The sequence below is a fragment of the Triticum dicoccoides genome, chromosome 6A, assembly GCF_002162155.2.
Source record: "Triticum dicoccoides isolate Atlit2015 ecotype Zavitan chromosome 6A, WEW_v2.0, whole genome shotgun sequence".
Lineage (NCBI taxonomy): Eukaryota > Viridiplantae > Streptophyta > Magnoliopsida > Poales > Poaceae > Triticum > Triticum dicoccoides.
The window spans coordinates 53,167,356-53,185,719 of record NC_041390.1 but is presented as its reverse complement, the minus strand read 5'-3'; positions in this window follow the sequence as shown (position 1 = coordinate 53,185,719).

The window sequence follows — 18,364 nt, the reverse complement described above, 5'->3', positions numbered from 1 at the left end:
AACTTGATGAGGTAATTGTACCTTCTCCCGAATTGGAAAGTAGTTCATCACAGAAATCAGTTCCAGTGATGCCTACACCAATTAGTGAGGAAGTTACTGATGATGATCATGAAACTTTAGATCAAGTTACTACCGAACCTTGTAGGTAAACCAGAGTACGTTCCGCACTAGAGTGGTACGGTAACCCTGTTCTGGAAGTCATGTTACTAGACCATGACAAACCTACAAACTATGAGGAAGCGATGATGAGCCCAGATTCCGTGAAATGGCTTGAGGCCATGAAATCTGAGATGGGATCCATGTATGAAAACAAAGTATGGACTTTGGTTGACTTGCCTGATGATCAGCAAGCCATTAAGAACAAATGGATCTTCAAGAGGAAGACAGACGCTGATGGTAGTGTTACTATCTACAAAGCTCGACTTATCGCAAAATGTTTTAGACAAGTTCAAGGTGTTGACTACTATGAGATTTTCTCACTCGTAGCGATGCTTAAGTCTATCCGAATCATGTTAGCAATTGCCACATTTTATGAAATCTGGCAAATGGATGTCAAAACTGCATTCTTTAATGGATTTCTTAAAGAAGAGTTGTATATGATGCAACAAGAAGGTTTTGTCAATCCTAAAAGTGCTAACAAAATATGCAAGCTCCAGCGATCCATCTATGGACTGGTGCAAGCATCTCGGAGTGGGAATATACGCTTTGATGAGTTGATCAAAGCATATAATTTCATACAGACTTGTGGTGAAGCCTATATTTACAAGAAAGTGAGTGGGAGCACTACATCCTTTCTGATAAGTATATGTGAATGACATATTGTAGATCGAAAATGATGTAGAATTTTCTGGAAAGCATAAAGGAGTGTTTGAAAGGAGTTTTTCAAAGAAAGACCTTGGTGAAGCTGCTTACATATTGAGCATAAAGATCTATAGAGATAGATCAAGATGCTTGATAAGTTTTTTTTTCAATAAGTACATACCTTGACAAGATTTTGATGTAGTCCAAAATGAAACAGTCAAATAAGGAGTTCTTGTCTGTGTTGCAAGGTGTGAAGTTGACTAAAGACTCAAAACCTGACCATGACATGAAATAGAAAGAGAATGAAAAGTCATTCCCTATGCCTCAGTCATAGGTTCTATAAAGTATGCTATGCTGTGTATGTTGGAAATATTCCCTAGAGGCAATAATAAAATGGTTATTATTATATTTCTTTGTTCATGATAATTGTCTATTGTTCATGCTATAATTGTGTTATCTGGAAATCGTAATACATGTGTGAATACATAGACCACAACACGTCCCTAGTGAGCCTCTAGTTGACTAGCTTGTTGATCAAAGGATAGTCATGGTTTCATGACTATGGACATTGGATGTCATTGATAACGGGATCACATCATTAGGAGAATGATGTGATGGACAAGACCCAATCCTAAGCTTAGCTCAAAGATCGTGTAGTTCGTTTGCTGTAGCTTTTCTGAATGTCAAGTATCATTTCCTTAGACCATGAGATTTTGCAACTCCCGGATACCGTAGGAGTGCCTTGGGTGTGCCAAACGTCACAATGTAACTGGGTGACTATAAAGGTACATTACAGGTATCTCCGAAAGTGTCTGTTGGGTTGGCACGAATCGAGACTGGGATTTGTCACTCTGTATGACGGAGAGGTATCTCTGGGCCCACTCAGTAATGCATCATCATAATGAGCTCAATGTGACCAAGTGGTTGATCACGGGATCATGCATTACGGCACGAGTAAAGTGACTTGCCGGTAACGAGATTGAACTAGGTATTGGGATACCGACGATCGAGTCTCGGGCAAGTAACGTACCGATTGACAAAGGGAATTGTATACGGATTGATTTAATCCTTGACATCGTGGTTCATCCGATGAGATCATCGTGGAGCATGTGGGAGCCAACATGGGTATCCAGATCCTGCTGTTGGTTATTGACCGGAGAGGCGTCTCGGTCATGTCTACATGTCTCCCGAACCCGTAGGGTCTACACACTTAAGGTTCGGTGACGCTAGGGTTGTAGAGATATTAGTATGTAGTAACCCGAAAGTTGTTCGGAGTCCCGGATGGGATCCTGGACGTCACGAGGAGTTCCGGAATGGTCCGGAGGTAAAGATTTATATATGGGAAGTCCAGTTTTGGCCATCGGGAAGGTTTCAGGGGTTACCGGTATTGTACTAGGACCACCGGAAGGGTCCCGGGGGTCCACCGGGTGGGGCCACCTATCCCGGAGGGCCCCATGGGCTGAATTAGGTGGGGAACCATCCCCTAGTGGGCTGGTGCACCCCCCTTGGGCCTGCCCTGCGCCTAGGGTTGGGAAACCCTAGGGGTGGGGGCGCCCCCCACTTGGCTTGGGGGGGAAGCCACCCTTGGCCGCCCCCCCCTTGGAGATCCATCTCCCTAGGGTCGGCGCCCCCCCAAGGCCCCTATATATGTTGGGGAACGTTGCAGAAAACAAATTTTTTTCTACGGTTTCACCAAGATCCATCTATGAGTTCATCTAGCAACGAGTATTCAGATTGCATCTACATACCTTTGTAGATCGCGAGCGGAAGCGTTCACTAGAACGTGGATGATGGAGTCGTACTCGCCGTGATTCAAATCACCGATGACCAAGCGCCCAACGGACGACACCTCCGCGTTCAACACACGTACGGAGCGGATGACGTCTCCTCCTTCTTGATCCAGCAAGGGGGAAGGAGAGGTTGATGAAGATCCAGCAGCACGATGGCGTGGTGGTGGATGCAGTTGTCACGTGCAGCAGGGCTTCGCCGAGCGTCTGCGCGAGAGGGAGAGGTGTAGCAGGGGAGAGGGAGGCGCCAAGGATGCAGGGGTGCGGCTGCCCCCTCCTTCCCCCCTTTTATATAGGCCCCTGGGGGGGGGGGGCGCCGGCCCCTTGGAGATTGGATCTCCCAAGGGGGGCGGCGGCCAAGGGGGGTTGGAGTGCCCCCCAAGCCAAGTGGGCGCCCCCCACCCTAGGGTTCCAACGCTAGGCGCAGGGGGTGGGCCTAGGGGGGCACACCATCCCACTAAGGGCTGGTTCCCCCTCCCACTTCAGCCCATGGGGCCCTCCGGGATGGGTGGCCCCACCCGGTGGACCCCCGGGACCCTTCCGGTGGTCCCGGTACAATACCGGTGACCCCAAAACTTTCCCGTTGGCCGAAACAGCACTTCCTATATATTATTCTTTACCTCCGGACCATTCCGGAACTCCTCGTGATGTCCGGGATCTCATCCGGGACTCCGAACAACTTTCGGATTATTGCATATTCATATCTTTACAACCCTAGCGTCACCGAATCTTAAGTGTGTAGACCCTACGGGTTCGGGAGACATGTAGACATGACCGAGATCGCTCTCCGGTCAATAACCAACAGCGGGATCTGGATACCCATGTTGGCTCCCACATGCTCCTCGATGATATCATCGGATGAACCACGATGTCGAGGATTCAAGCAACCCCGTATACAATTCCCTTCGTCAATCGGAATGTTACTTGCCCGAGATTCGATCGTCGGTATCCCAATACCTCGTTCAATCTCGTTACCGGCAAGTCACTTTACTCGTACCGTAATGCATGATCCCGTGACCAGACACTTTGTCACTTTGAGCTCATAATGATGATGCATTACCGAGTGGGCCCAATGATACCTCTCCGTCATACGGAGTGACAAATCCCAGTCTTGATCCGTGTCAACCCAACAGACACTTTCGGAGATACCCGTAGTATACCTTTATAGTCACCCAGTTACATTGTGACGTTTGGTACACCCAAAGTACTCCTACGGTATCCGGGAGTTACATGATCTCATGGTCTAAGGAAAGGATACATGACATTGGAAAACTCTAGCAGACAAACTACACGATCTTGTGCTATGTTTAGGATTGGGTCTTGTCCATCACATCATTCTCCTAATGATGTGATCTCGTTATCAATGACATCCAATGTCCATAGTCAGGAAACCATGACTATCTGTTGATCAACGAGCCAGTCAACTAGAGGCTTACTAGGGACATGTTGGTGTCTATTATTCACACATGTATTACAATTTCCGAATAACACAATTATAGCATGAATAAAAGACAATTATCATGAACAAGGAAATATAATAATAATGTTTTTATTATTGCCTCTAGGGCATATTTCCAACAGTCTCCCACTTGCACTAGAGTCAATAATCTAGTTACATTGTGATGAATCGAACACCCATGGAATTCTGGTGTTGATCATGTTTTGCTCTAGGGAGAGGTTTAGTCAACGGATCTGCTACATTCAGGTCCGTATGTACTTTACAAATATCTATGTCTCCATATTGAACATTTTCACGAATGGAGTTGAAGCGATGCTTGATGTGCCTTGTCTTCTTGTGAAACCTGGGCTCCTTGGCAAGTGCAATAGCTCCAGTGTTGTCACAGAAAAGCTTGATTGACCCCGACACATTGGGTATGACTCTTAGGTCGGTGATGAACTCCTTCACCCAAATTGCTTCATGTGCTGCCTCCGAGGCTGCCATGTACTCCGCTTCACATGTAGATCCCACCATGACGCTCTGCTTGCAACTGCACCAGCTTACTGCCCCACCATTCAAAATATACACGTATCCGGTTTGTGACTTAGAGTCATCCAGATCTATGTCGAAGCTAGCGTCGACGTAACCCTTTACGACGAGCTCTTCGTCACCTCCATAAACGAGAAACATTTCCTTAGTCCTTTTCAGGTACTTCAGGATATTCTTGACCGCTGTCCAGTGTTCCTTGCCGGGATTACTTTGGTACCTTCCTACCAAACTTATGGCAAGGTTTACATCAGGTCTGGTACACAGCATGGCATACATAATAGAACCTACGGCTGAGGCGTAGGGGATGACACTCATCTCTTCTATATCTTCTGCCGGGGTCGGACATTGAGCTGAGCTCAATTTCACACCTTGCAGCACAGGCAAGACCCCCTTCTTAGACTGATCCATATTGAACTTCTTCAATATCTTATCAAGGTATGTGCTTTGTGAAAGACCTATGAGGCGTCTTGATCTATCTCTATAGATCTTGATGCCTAATATATAAGCAGCTTATCCAAGGTCCTTCATTGAAAAACTCTTATTCAAGTAGGCCTTAATGCTATCCAAGAGTTCTATATCATTTCCCATCAAAAGTATGTCATCTACATATAATATGAGAAATGCTACAGAGCTCCCACTCACTTTCTTGTAAACGCAGGCTTCTCCATAAGTCTGTGTAAACCCAAACGCTTTGATCATCTCATCAAAGCGAATGTTCCAACTACGAGATGCTTGCACCAGCCCATAAATTGAGCGTTGGAGCTTGCACACCTTGTTAGCATTCTTAGGATCGACAAAACCTTCTGGCTACATCATATACAATTCTTCCTTAAGGAAACCATTAAGGAATGCCGTTTTGACGTCCATTTGCCATATCTCATAATCGTAGAATGCGGCAATTGCTAACATGATTTGGACGGACTTTAGCTTCGCTACCGGTGAGAAAGTCTCATCTTAGTCAACCCCTTGAACTTGTCGATAACTCTTAGCGACAAGCCGAGCTTTATAGATGTCGCATTACCATCCGCGTCTGTCTTCTTCTTAAAGATCCATTTATTTTCTATGGCTCGCCGTTCAACGGGCAAGTCAGTCAAAGTCCATACTTCCTTTTCATACATGGATCCTATCTCGGATTTCATGGCTTCTAGCCATTTGTCGGAATCCGGGCCCGCCATCGCTTCTTCATAGTTCGAAGGTTCACCATTGTCTAACAACATGATTTCCAAGACAGGGTTGCCGTACCACTCTGGTGCGGAATGTGTCCTTGTGGACCTATGAATTTCAGTAGGAGCTTGATCAGAAGTATCTTGATCATCATCATTAACTTCCTCTCTAGTCGGTGCAGGCACCTCAGGAACATTTTCTTGAGTTGCGCCCTTTTCCGGTTCAAGAGGTAATACTTCATCAAGTTCTACTTTCCTCCCACTTACTTCTTTCGAGAGAAACTCTTTCTCTAGAAAGGATCCATTCTTGGCAACAAAGATCTTGCCTTCAGATCTGTGGTAGAAGGTATACCCAATAGTTTCTTTAGGGTATCCTATGAAGACGCATTTTTCCGACTTGGGTTCGAGCTTTTCAGGTTGAAGTTTCTTGACATAAGCATCGCATCCCCAAACTTTTAGAAACGACAGCTTAGGTTTCTTTCCAAACCATAATTCATACGATGTCGTCTCAACGGATTTCGACGGAGCCCTATTTAAAGTGAATGCAGCAGTCTCTAAAGCATAGCCCCAAAAAGATAGAGGAAAATCGGTAAGAGACATCATAGATCGCACCATATCTAATAGAGTGCGATTACGACATTCGGACACACCATTACGCTGAGGTGTTCCAGGCGGCGTGAGTTTTGAAACTATTCCACATTTTCTTAAGTGTGTGCCAAATTTGTGACTCAAGTATTCTCCTCCACGATCTGATCGTAGGAACTTGATTTTCCTGTCATGTTGATTTTCAACCTCACTCTGAAATTCCTTGAACTTTTCAAAGGTCTCAGACTTGTGTTTCATTAAATAGATATACCCATATCTACTCAAGTCATCAGTGAGGGTGAGAACATAACGATAGCCACCGCGAGCCTCAACACTCATTGGACCGCACACATCAGTATGTATGATTTCCAATAAGTTGGTTGCTCGCTCCATTGTTCCTGAGAACGGAGTCTTGGTCATTTTACCCATGAGGCATGGTTCGCACATGTCAAATGATTCGTAATCAAGAGACTCTAAAAGTCCATCTGCATGGAGCTTCTTCATGCGTTTGACACCTATGTGACCAAGGCGGTAGTGCCACAAGTATGTTGGACTATCATTATCAACCTTACATCTTTTGGTACTCACACTATGAATATGTGTAGCATTACGCTCGAGATTCATTAAGAATAAACCATTCACCATCGGAGCATGACCATAAAACATATCTCATATAAATAGAACAACCATTATTCTCGGATTTAAATGAGTAGCCATCTCGTATCAAACGAGATCCTGATACAATGTTCATGCTCAAACTTGGCACTAAATAACAATTATTAAGGTTCAAAACTAACCCCGTAGGTAAATGAAGAGGCAGCGTGCCGACGGCGATCACATCGACCTTGGAACCATTCCCGACGTGCATCGTCACCTCGTCCTTCGCCAGTCTCCGCTTATTCCGCAGCTCCTGCTTTGAGTTACAAATGTGAGCAACTGCACCGGTATCAAATACCCAAGAGCTACTACGAGTACTGGTAAGGTACACATCAATTACATGTATATCACATATACCTTTTGTGATGCTGGCCTTCTTGTCCGCTAAGTATTTGGGGCAGTTCCGCTTCTAGTGACCACTTCCCTTGCAATAAAAACACTCAGTCTCGGGCTTGGGTCCATTCTTTGGCTTCTTCCCGGCAGCTTGCTTGCCGGGCGCGGCAACTCCCTTTCCGTCATTCTTGAAGGTCTTCTTACCCTTGCCTTTCTTGAACTTAGTGGTTTTATTCACCATCAACACTTGATGTTCCTTTTTGACTTCTACCTCTGCTGATTTCAGCATAGCGAATACTTCAGGAATGGTCTTTTCCATCCCCTGCATATTGAAGTTCCTCACAAAGCTCTTGTAGCTCGGTGGAAGCGATTGAAGGATTCTATCAATGACCGCGTCATCCGGGAGATTAACTCCCAGCTGAGTCAAGCGGTTATGCAACCCAGACATAGTGAGTATGTGGTCACTGACAGAACTGTTTTCCTCCATCTTACAGCTAAAGAACTTGTCAGAGACTTGATATCTCTCGACCCGGGCATGAGCTTGGAAAACCATTTTCAGCTCTTCGAACATCTCATATGCTCCATGTCTCTCAAAACGTTTTTGGAGCCCCGGCTCTAAGCTGTAAAGCATGCCGCACTGAACGAGGGAGTAGTCATCGGTACGTGCCTGCCAAGCATTCATAACGTCTTGTTCTACAGGGAGAACAGGTGCATCACCCAACGGTGCTTGTAGGACATAATCTTTCTTGGCAGCTATGAGGATGATCCTCAGGTTCCGGACCCAGTCCGTGTAGTTGCTGCCATCGTCTTTCAGCTTGGTTTTCTCTAGGAACGCGTTGAAGTTGAGGACTACGTTGGCCATTTGATCTACAAGACATATTGTAAATATTTTAGACTAAGTTCATGATAATTAAGTTCATCTAATCAAATTATTCAATGAACTCCCACTTAGATAAACATCCCTCCAGTCATCTAAGTATAACATGATCCGAGTTAACTAGGCCGTGTCCGATCATCATGTGAGACGGACTAGTCAACATCGGTGAACATCTTCATGTTGATCGTATCTTCTATATGACTCATGCTCGACCTTTTGGTCTTCTGTGTTCCGAGGCCATGTCTGTACATGCTAGGCTCGTCAACTCAACCTAAGTGTTTGCATGTGTAAATCTGTCTTACACCCGTTGTATGTGAACGTTGGAATCTATCACACCCGATCATCACGTGGTGCTTCGAAACAACGAACTGTCGCAACGGTGCACAGTTAGGGGGGACACTTTCTTGAAATTATTATGAGGGATCATCTTATTTACTACCGTCGTTCTAAGTAAACAAGATGCAAAAACATGATAAACATCACATGCAATCAAATAATAATAGTGACATGATATGGCCAATATCACATAGCTCCTTTGATCTCCATCTTGGGGCTCCATGATCATCTCATCACCGGCATGGCACCATGATCTCCATCATCGTGTCTCCATGAAGTTGCTCGCCAACTATTACTTCTACTACTACGGCTAACGCGTTTAGCAATAAAGTAAAGTAATTTACATGGCGTTTCTCAATGACACGCAGGTCATACAAAAAAAAAGACAACTCCTATGGCTCGTGCCGGTTGTCATACTCATCGACATGCAAGTCGTGATTCCTATTACAATAGCATGAACATCTCATACATCACATATATATCATTCATCATTCATCACAACTTTGGCCATATCACATCACAAAACACTTGCTGCAAAAACAAGTTAGACGTCCTCTAATTGTTGTTGCAAGTTTTACGTGGCTGCAATAGGGTTCTAGCAAGAACATTTTCTTACCTACGTGAAAGCCACAACGTGATTTGTTAACTTCTATTTACCCTTCATAAGGACCCTTTTCATCGAATCCGCTCCAACTAAAGTGGGAGAGACAGACACCCGCCAGCCACCTTATGCAACTAGTGCATGTTAGTCGGTGGAACCGCTCTCACGTAAGCATACGTGTAAGGTTGGTCCGGGCCGCTTCATCCCACAATACTGTTGAAGCAAGATAAGACTAGTAGTGGCAAGAAAGTTGACAACATCAACGCCCACAACAAATTGTGTTCTACTCGTGCAAAGAGAACTACACATAGACCTAGCTCATGATGCCACTGTTGGGGAACGTTGCAGAAAACAAAAAAAAATTCTACGGTTTCACCAAGATCCATCTATGAGTTCATCTAGCAACGAGTATTCAGATTGCATCTACATACCTTTGTAGATCGCGAGCGGAAGCATTCACTAGAACGTGGATGATGGAGTCGTACTCGCCGTGATTCAAATCACCGATGACCAAGCGCCGAACGGACGGCACCTCCGCGTTCAACACACGTACGGAGCGGATGACATCTCCTCCTTCTTGATCCAGCAAGGGGGAAGGAGAGGTTGATGAAGATCCAGCAACACGACGGCGTGGTGGTGGATGCAGTTGTCACGTGCAGCAGGGCTTCGCCGAGCGTCTGCGTGAGAGGGAGAGGTGTAGCAGGGGAGAGGGAGGCGCCAAGGATGCAGGGGTGCGGCTGCCCCCTCCTTCCCCCCTTTTATATAGGCCCCTGGGGGGGGGGGGCGCCGGCCCCTTGGAGATTGGATCTCCCAAGGGGGGCGGCGGCCAAGAGGGGTTGGAGTGCCCCCCAAGCCAAGTGGGCGCCCCCCACCCTAGGGTTCCAACCCTAGGCGCAGGGGGTGGGCCTAGGGGGGCACACCAGCCCACTAAGGGCTGGTTCCCCCTCCCACTTCAGCCCATGGGGCCCTCCGGGATGGGTGGCCCCACCCGGTGGACCCCTGGGACCCTTCCGGTGGTCCCGGTACAATACTGGTGACCCCGAAACTTTCCCATTGGCCGAAACAACACTTCCTATATATTATTCTTTACCTCCGGACCATTTCGGAACTCCTCGTGACGTCTAGGATCTCATCCGGGACTCCGAACAACTTTCAGATTATTGCATATTCATATCTTTACAACCCTAGCGTCACCAAACCTTAAGTGTGTAGACCCTACGGGTTCGGGAGACATGTAGACATGACCGAGATCGCTCTCCAGTCAATAACCAACAGCGGGATCTGGATACCCATGTTGGCTCCCACATGCTCCTCGATGATCTCATCGGATGAACCACGATGTCGAGGATTCAAGCAACCCCGTATACAATTCCCTTCGTCAATCGGTATGTTACTTGCCCGAGATTCGATCGTCGGTATCCCAATACCTCGTTCAATCTCGTTACCGGCAAGTCACTTTACTCGTACCATAATGCATGATCCCGTGACCAGAAACTTGGTCACTTTGAGCTCATAATGATGATGCATTACCGAGTGGGCCCAGTGATACCTCTCCGTCATACGGAGTGACAAATCCCAGTCTTGATCCGTGTCAACCCAACAGACACTTTCGGAGATACCCGTAGTATACCTTTATAGTCACCCAGTTACGTTGTGACGTTTGGTACACCCAAAGTACTCCTACGGTATCCGGTAGTTATACGATCTCATGGTCTAAGGAAAGGATACTTGACATTGAAAAACTCTAGCAAACGAACTACACGATCTTGTGCTATGTTTAGGATTGGGTCTTGTCCATCACATCATTCTCCTAATGATGTGATCTCGTTATCAATGACATCCAATGTCCATAGTCAGGAAACCATGACTATCTGTTGATCAACGAGCCAGTCAACTAGAGGCTTACTAGGGACATGTTGGTGTCTATTATTCACACATGTATTACGATTTCCGAATAACACAATTATAGCATGAATAAAAGACAATTATCATGAACAAGGAAATATAATAATAATGTTTTTATTATTGCCTCTAGGGCATATTTCCAACAATATAAAGAGGGGGGAGGGCAGCTGCACCCCTTGCTCTAGGCGCCTCCCTCTCCCTCCGTAACACCTCTCCTCCCCGCTTGCGCTTGGCGAAGCCCTGCCGGAATCCTGCCGCATCCACCACCACGCCGTCGTGCTGCTGGATCTTCATCAACCTCTCCTTCCCCCTTGCTGGATCAAGAAGGAGGAGACGTCTTCCTAACCGTACGTGTGTTGAACGCGGAGGTGCCGTTCGTTCGGCACTAGGTCATCGGTGATTTGAATCACGTCGAGTACGACTCCATCAACCCCGTTCTCTTGAGCGCTTCCGCACGCGATCTACAAGGGTATGTAGATGCACTCCTCTCTCCCTCGTTGCTAGATGACTCCATAGATTGATCTTGGTGATGCATAGAAAATTTTAAAAAATTCTGCTACGTTCCCCAACAGTGGCATCATGAGCTAGGTCTATGTGTAGTTACTATGCACGAGTAGAACACAAAGCAGTTGTGGGCGTCGATATTGTCAATTTGCTTGCCGTTACTAGTCTTATCTTGATTCGGCGGCATCGTGGGATGAAGCGGCCCGGACCGACCTTACACGTACGCTTACGTTAGACTGGTTCCACCGACTGACATGCACTAGTTGCATAAGGTGGCTGGCGGGTGTCTGTCTCTCCCACTTTAGTCGGATCGGATTCGATGAACAGGGTCCTTATGAAGGGTAAATAGAAATTGGAAATTCACGTTGTGGTTTTGGCGTAGGTAAGAAACGTTCTTGCTAGAAACCTATAGCAGCCACGTAAAAACTTGCAACAACAATTAGAGGACGTCTAACTTGTTTTTGCAGCAAGTGTTTTGTGATGTGATATGGCCAAAGGATGTGATGAATGATATATGTCACGTATGAGATGATCATGTTCTTATAATAGGAATCACGACTTGCATGTCGATGAGTATGACAACCGGCAGGAGCCATAGGAGTTGTCTTTATTTATTGATGACCTGCGTGTCAACATAAACGTCATGTAATTACTTTACTTTATTGCTAAAGCGTTAGCCATAGTAGTAGAAGTAATAGATGACGAGACAACTTCAAGAAGACACGATGATGGAGATCATGGTGTCATGCCGGTGACAACGATGATCATGGAGCCCCGAAGATGGAGATCAAAAGGAGCAAATGATATTGGCCATATCATGTCACTATTTGATTGCATGTGATGTTTATCATGTTTTACATCTTATTTGCTTAGAACGACGGTAGCTTAAATAAGATGATCCCTCGTAATAATTTCAAGAAAGTGTTCCCCCTAACTGTGCACCGTTGCGAAGGTTCGTTGTTTTGAAGCACCACGTGATGATCGGGTGTGATAGATTCTAACATTCGAATACAACGGGTGTAAGCCAGATTTACACACACAATACACTTAGGTTGATTTGACGAGCCTAGCATGTACAGACATGGCCTCAGAACACGGAAGACCGAAAGGTCGAGCATGAGTTGTATAGAAGATACGATCAACATGAAGATGTTCACCGATGTTGGCTAGTCCATCTCACGTGATGATCGGACACGGCCTAGTTAACTCGGATCATGTTTCACTTAGATGACTGGAGGGATGTCTATCTGAGTGGGAGTTCATTGAGTAATTTGATTAGATGAACTTAATTATCATGAACTTAGTCTAAAATCTTTACAATATGTCTTGTAGATCAAATGGCCCACGTCGTCCTCAACTTCAACGCGTTCCTAGAGAAAACCAAGCTGAAAGACGATGGCAACAACTATACGGACTGGGTCCGGAACCTGAGGATCATCCTCATAGCTGCCAAGAAAGATTATGTCCTAGAAGCACCGCTAGGTGACGCACCTGTCCCAGAGAACCAAGACGTTATGAACGCTTGGCAGTCACGTGCTGATGATTACTCCCTCGTTCAGTGCGGCATGCTTTACAGCTTAGAACCGGGGCTCCAAAAGCGTTTTGAGAGACACGGAGCATATGAGATGTTCGAAGAGCTGAAAATGGTTTTTCAAGCTCATGCCCGGGTCGAGAGATATGAAGTCTCTGACAAGTTCTTCAGCTGTAAGATGGAGGAAAATAGTTCTGTCAGTGAGCACATACTCAAAATGTCTGGGTTGCATAACTGCTTGACTCAGCTGTGAGTTAATCTCCCGGATGACGCGGTCATTGACAAAATCCTTCAGTCGCTTCCACCAAGCTACAAGAGCTTTGTGATGAACTTCAATATGCAGGGGATGGAAAAGACCATTCTTGAGGTATATTCAATGCTGAAATCAGCAGAGGTGGAAATCAAAAAGGAACATCAAGTGTTGATGGTGAATAAAACCACTAAGTTCAAGAAAGGCAAGGGTAAGACGAACTTCAAGAAGGACGGCAAGGGAGTTGCCGTGCCCGGTAAGCAAGCTGCTGGGAAGAAGCCAAAGAATGGACCCAAGCCCGAAACTGAGTGTTTTTATTGCAAGGGAAGTGGTCACTGGAAGCGGAACTGCCCCAAATACTTAGCGGACAAGAAGGCCGGCAACACTAAAGGTATATGTGATATACAAGTAATTGATGTGTACCTTACTAGTACTCGTAGTAGCTCCTGGGTATTTGATATCGGTGCGGTTGCTCACATTTGTAGCTCAAAGCAGGAGCTGCGGAATAAGCGGAGACTGGCGAAGGACGAGGTGACGATGCGCGTCGGGAATGGTTCCAAGGTCGATGTGATCGCCGCCGACACGCTACCTCTACATTTACCTACGGGATTAGTTTTAAACCTCAATAATTGTTATTTAGTGCCAGCTTTGAGCATGAACATTGTATCAGGATCTCATTTAATTCGAGATGGCTACTCATTTATATCCGAGAATAATGGTTGTTCTATTTATATGAGAGATATGTTTTATGGTCATGCTCCGATGGTGAATGGTTTATTCTTAATGAATCTCGAGCGTAATGTTACACATATTCATAGTGTGAATACCAAAAGATGTAAGGTTGATAATGATAGTCCCACATACTTGTGGCACTGCCGCCTTGGTCACATAGGTGTCAAACGCATGAAGAAGCTCCATGCAGATGGACTTTTGGAGTCTCTTGATTACGAATCATTTGACACGTGCGAACCATGCCTCATGGGTAAAATGACCAAGACTCCATTCTCAGGAACAATGGAGTGAGCAACTGACTTATTGGAAATCATACATACTGATGTGTGCGGTCCGATGAGTGTTGAGGCTCGCGGTGGCTATCGTTATGTTCTCACCCTCACTGATGACTTGAGTAGATATGGGCATGTCTACTTAATGAAACACAAGTCTGAGACCTTTGAAAAGTTCAAGGAATTTCAGAGTGAGGTTGAGAATCAACGTGACAAGAAAATCAAGTTCTTGCGATCAGATCGTGGGGGAGAATACTTGAGTCACGAATTTGGCACACACTTAAGAAAATGTGGAATAGTTTCACAACTCACGTCGCCTAGAACACCTCAGCGTAATGGTGTGTCCGAACGTCGTAATCGCACTCTATTCGATATGGTGCGATCTATGATGTCTCTTACCGATTTACCGCTGTCATTTGGGGCTATGCTTTAGAGACTGCCGCATTCACTTTAAATAGGGCTGCGTCGAAATCCGTTGAGACGACACCGTATGAATTATGGTTTGGGAATAAACCTAAGCTGTCGTTTCTAAAAGGTTGGGGATGCGATGCTTATGTCAAGAAACTTCAACCTGAAAAGCTCGAACCCAAGTCAGAAAAATGCGTCTTCATAGGATACCCTAAAGAAACTGTTGGGTATACCTTCACTAGTAGAAAAAGGGTCAAACGTGAAGCACATTAGTGCCGGTTTGTATTTGAGCCGGCACTAATGTATACATTAGTGCCGGTTCCAACGGCTAGCCGGGCCGCTTTCATTAGTACCGGTTCATGGCGAACCTTTAGCACCGGTTCGTGCCTCGAACCGGTACTAATGAGAGTGGTGGCAGGATGTTGTCAGAATGGGGCCCCTCCAACCCCTTTAGTACCGGTTCTTGGCACAAACCGGTACTAAAGGTCGTCCTACATAAACCCTTCGTCCACCCGAGCTCGCTCTGTTCTTCCCCTTTCCCCTCTCCTCTCTGTTCTTCCCCTCTTCCTCTCGAGCTCATCACACATTTTGCCCAAAATTTGTCAAGATTTGAAGGCCCCCATCCATTCAAATGATCACAAAGGTTAGCAACTTTGTCCTTTCATCTCTCATTGCTAGATTAACTCTTGCAATGCTTTATATAGTGATTAATTTGTGAGTTTAGTAATTTGGGAGGATATATATATATATATATATATATATATATATATATGTGCTAGTATTTGATTTATATGCAATTTGAGGTCAAAAATAACACTTAGTTTGCATATGTAGGTGTGGTTTACTTAGTGCCTTCTAAATCTCCATCGTAGCCACTGTCGATCGCCCGCACCGTCCCGTCGCCGGCACCACCTTGTGGTGAGCCTCTTGTTCATGAAATTTTATATAAAAATTGATGTTTGTGTGATTTGGATATATAGTTACTCGTATAATTATCATACCCGTACGTTGTTTGTTATACATATAGTGCCATGGTTTTGATATCCGTCCCCGTCGGCCCTAGTCCTTGTTATGATTCGGATGTGGTATGTATATTCTCTTTTAAAACTAGTCGCATTTCGTGTTTATGACAAATTATGCCCATCAAGTTGACATAGAAATTTTTTCTAGGAGGTATGTGAACCGGAAATTCCAACCGACCCTATTGCCGAGAGGTTAAATTTAGTTGAAAGAGAAAACGAGTACTTGAAAGAAAAATTGAAAAGAACTGAGGGGGAGAAGATGGAATTGGAGTTGCATGTTTCCGATGTCGTCGATGATCACAAGATCAAGATGGAGAAAATGCGCTTGAAGATTAGAAAGATTAGAAAATATGCCATCGATAGTGAGGCTTGGTATCATTATGCTGTTGGATCCATTGTTACCTTAGTTGCGATCTTGATCGTATTTGTTGTTGCATTTAAATGCTTTAGCTAGAGAGTTATTTGTTTGTTGCATTTAAGTGTTGTATGAACTTTATGTATGAACTTGTATTAATTTGGTCTATTCGGTGTTGTGTAATGAAGATGAGCCGGCAATGGATGTACGATGACCGATGCTCTCCCCAGTTCATTGAGGGCGTGCATACTTTTCTGCTTGCGGCTGAGGCAAACAAGCGGGTGGATGGTTTTATGCCTTGTCCATGTGCTCGCTGTAAGAATGGTCGCAATTACTCTACGTCAAGAACCATTCACGTCCACCTGTTTAAGTCCGGCTTCATGCCCCATTATAATGTTTGGACCAAGCACGGAGAAAGAGGGGTTATGATGGAAGACAATGAAGAAGAAGAGGACGACAACAGCTATCCTGGCCATGGGTTCCCTGAATACGATGATACAACAATGGGGGAAGAAGCTGAGCCGGTAATGCGGGAAGAAGCTGAGCCGGCAATGCGGGAAGAAGCTGAAGAAGAGGCATCAGATGAGCCCGTTGATGATCTAGGTCGGGCCATTGCCGATGCAAAGAGAAACTGCGCAAGTGATTTGGAGAATAAGAAGTTGCAGCGCATGTTAGAGGATCACAAAAAATTGTTGTACCCGAATTGCGTAGGTGACAAGAAAAAGCTGGGCACCACACTGGAATTGCTGCAATGGAAGGCAGAGAATGGTGTATCTGACAAGGGATTTGGAAAGTTGCTGGTAATGATAAAGGATATGCTTCCAAAGGACAACGAATTGCCCGAGAGTACGTACGAAGCAAAGAAGGCTGTCTGCCCTCTAGGGTTAGAGGTGCAGAAGATACATGCATGCCCTAATGATTGCATCCTCTACCGCGGTGAGTATGAGGATTTGAACGCTTGCCCGGTATGTGGTGCATTGCACTATAAGATCAGCCGCGATGACCCTGGTGATGTCGAGGGCCGGCGCCCTAGGAAGAAGATTCCTGCCAAGGTGATGTGGTATGCTCCTATAATACCACGGTTGAAACGTTTGTTCCAAAACAAAGAGCATGCCAAGGCGATGCGATGGCACAGAGAAGACCTTAAGAAATACGGAAAGTTGAGAGTACCCGCTGACGGGTCGCAGTGGAGAAAAATCGAAAGAAAGTACGGGAAGGAGTTTGCAGATGACGCAAGGAGCGTATGGTTTGGTCTAAGCGCAGATGGCATTAATCCTTTTGGGGAGCAGAGCAGCAACCATAGCACCTGGCCTGTGACTCTATGTTTGTATAACCTTCCTCCTTGGTTGTGCATGAAGCGGAAGTTCATTATGATGCCAGTGCTCATCCAAGGCCCTAAGCAACCCGGCAACGACATTGATGTGTACCTAAGGCCATTAGGTGAAGAACTCTTACAACTGTGGAATGGAACAGGTGTATGTGCGTGGGATGATCACATGGGGGAAGAATTTGACCTAAAGGCGTTGCTGTTCGTGACCATCAATGATTGGCCTGCTCTAAGTAACCTTTCAGGACAGACAAATAAGGGATACCGCGCATGCACGCACTGTTTGGATGATACCGATAGTATATATTTGGCTAATAAGAATGTGTACCTGGGACATCGTCGATTTCTTCCAAGCAGGCATCCCGTAAGAAAGAAAGGCAAGCATTTCAAAGGTGAGGCGGATCACCGGACGAAGCCTGGCCACCGTACTGGTGCTGATGTACATGATATGGTCAAGGATTTGAAGGTGGTCTTTGGAAAGGGTCCTGGTGGACAACCTGTTCCGAATGACGCTGACGGACGCGCACCCATGTGGAAGAAGAAATCTATATTTTGGGACTTGCCCTATTGGAAAGACCTCGAGGTCCGCTCCGCAATCGACGTGATGCACGTGACGAAGAATCTTTGTGTGACCCTGCTTGGCTTCTTGGGCGTGTATGGGAAGACAAAAGATACACCTGAGGCACGGGAGGACCAGCAACGTATGCACGGAAAAGACGGCATACATCAGGGTCATGCAAGCTACGCTCTTACCAAAGAAGAGAAGGAAATCTTCTTTGAATGCCTGCTCAGTATTAAGGTACCGTCTGGCTTCTCGTCGAATATAAAGGGAATAATAAACATGGCAGAGAAAAAGTTCTAGAACCTAAAGTCTCATGACTGCCACGTGATTATGATGCAACTGCTTCCGGTTGCATTGAGGGGGCTTCTA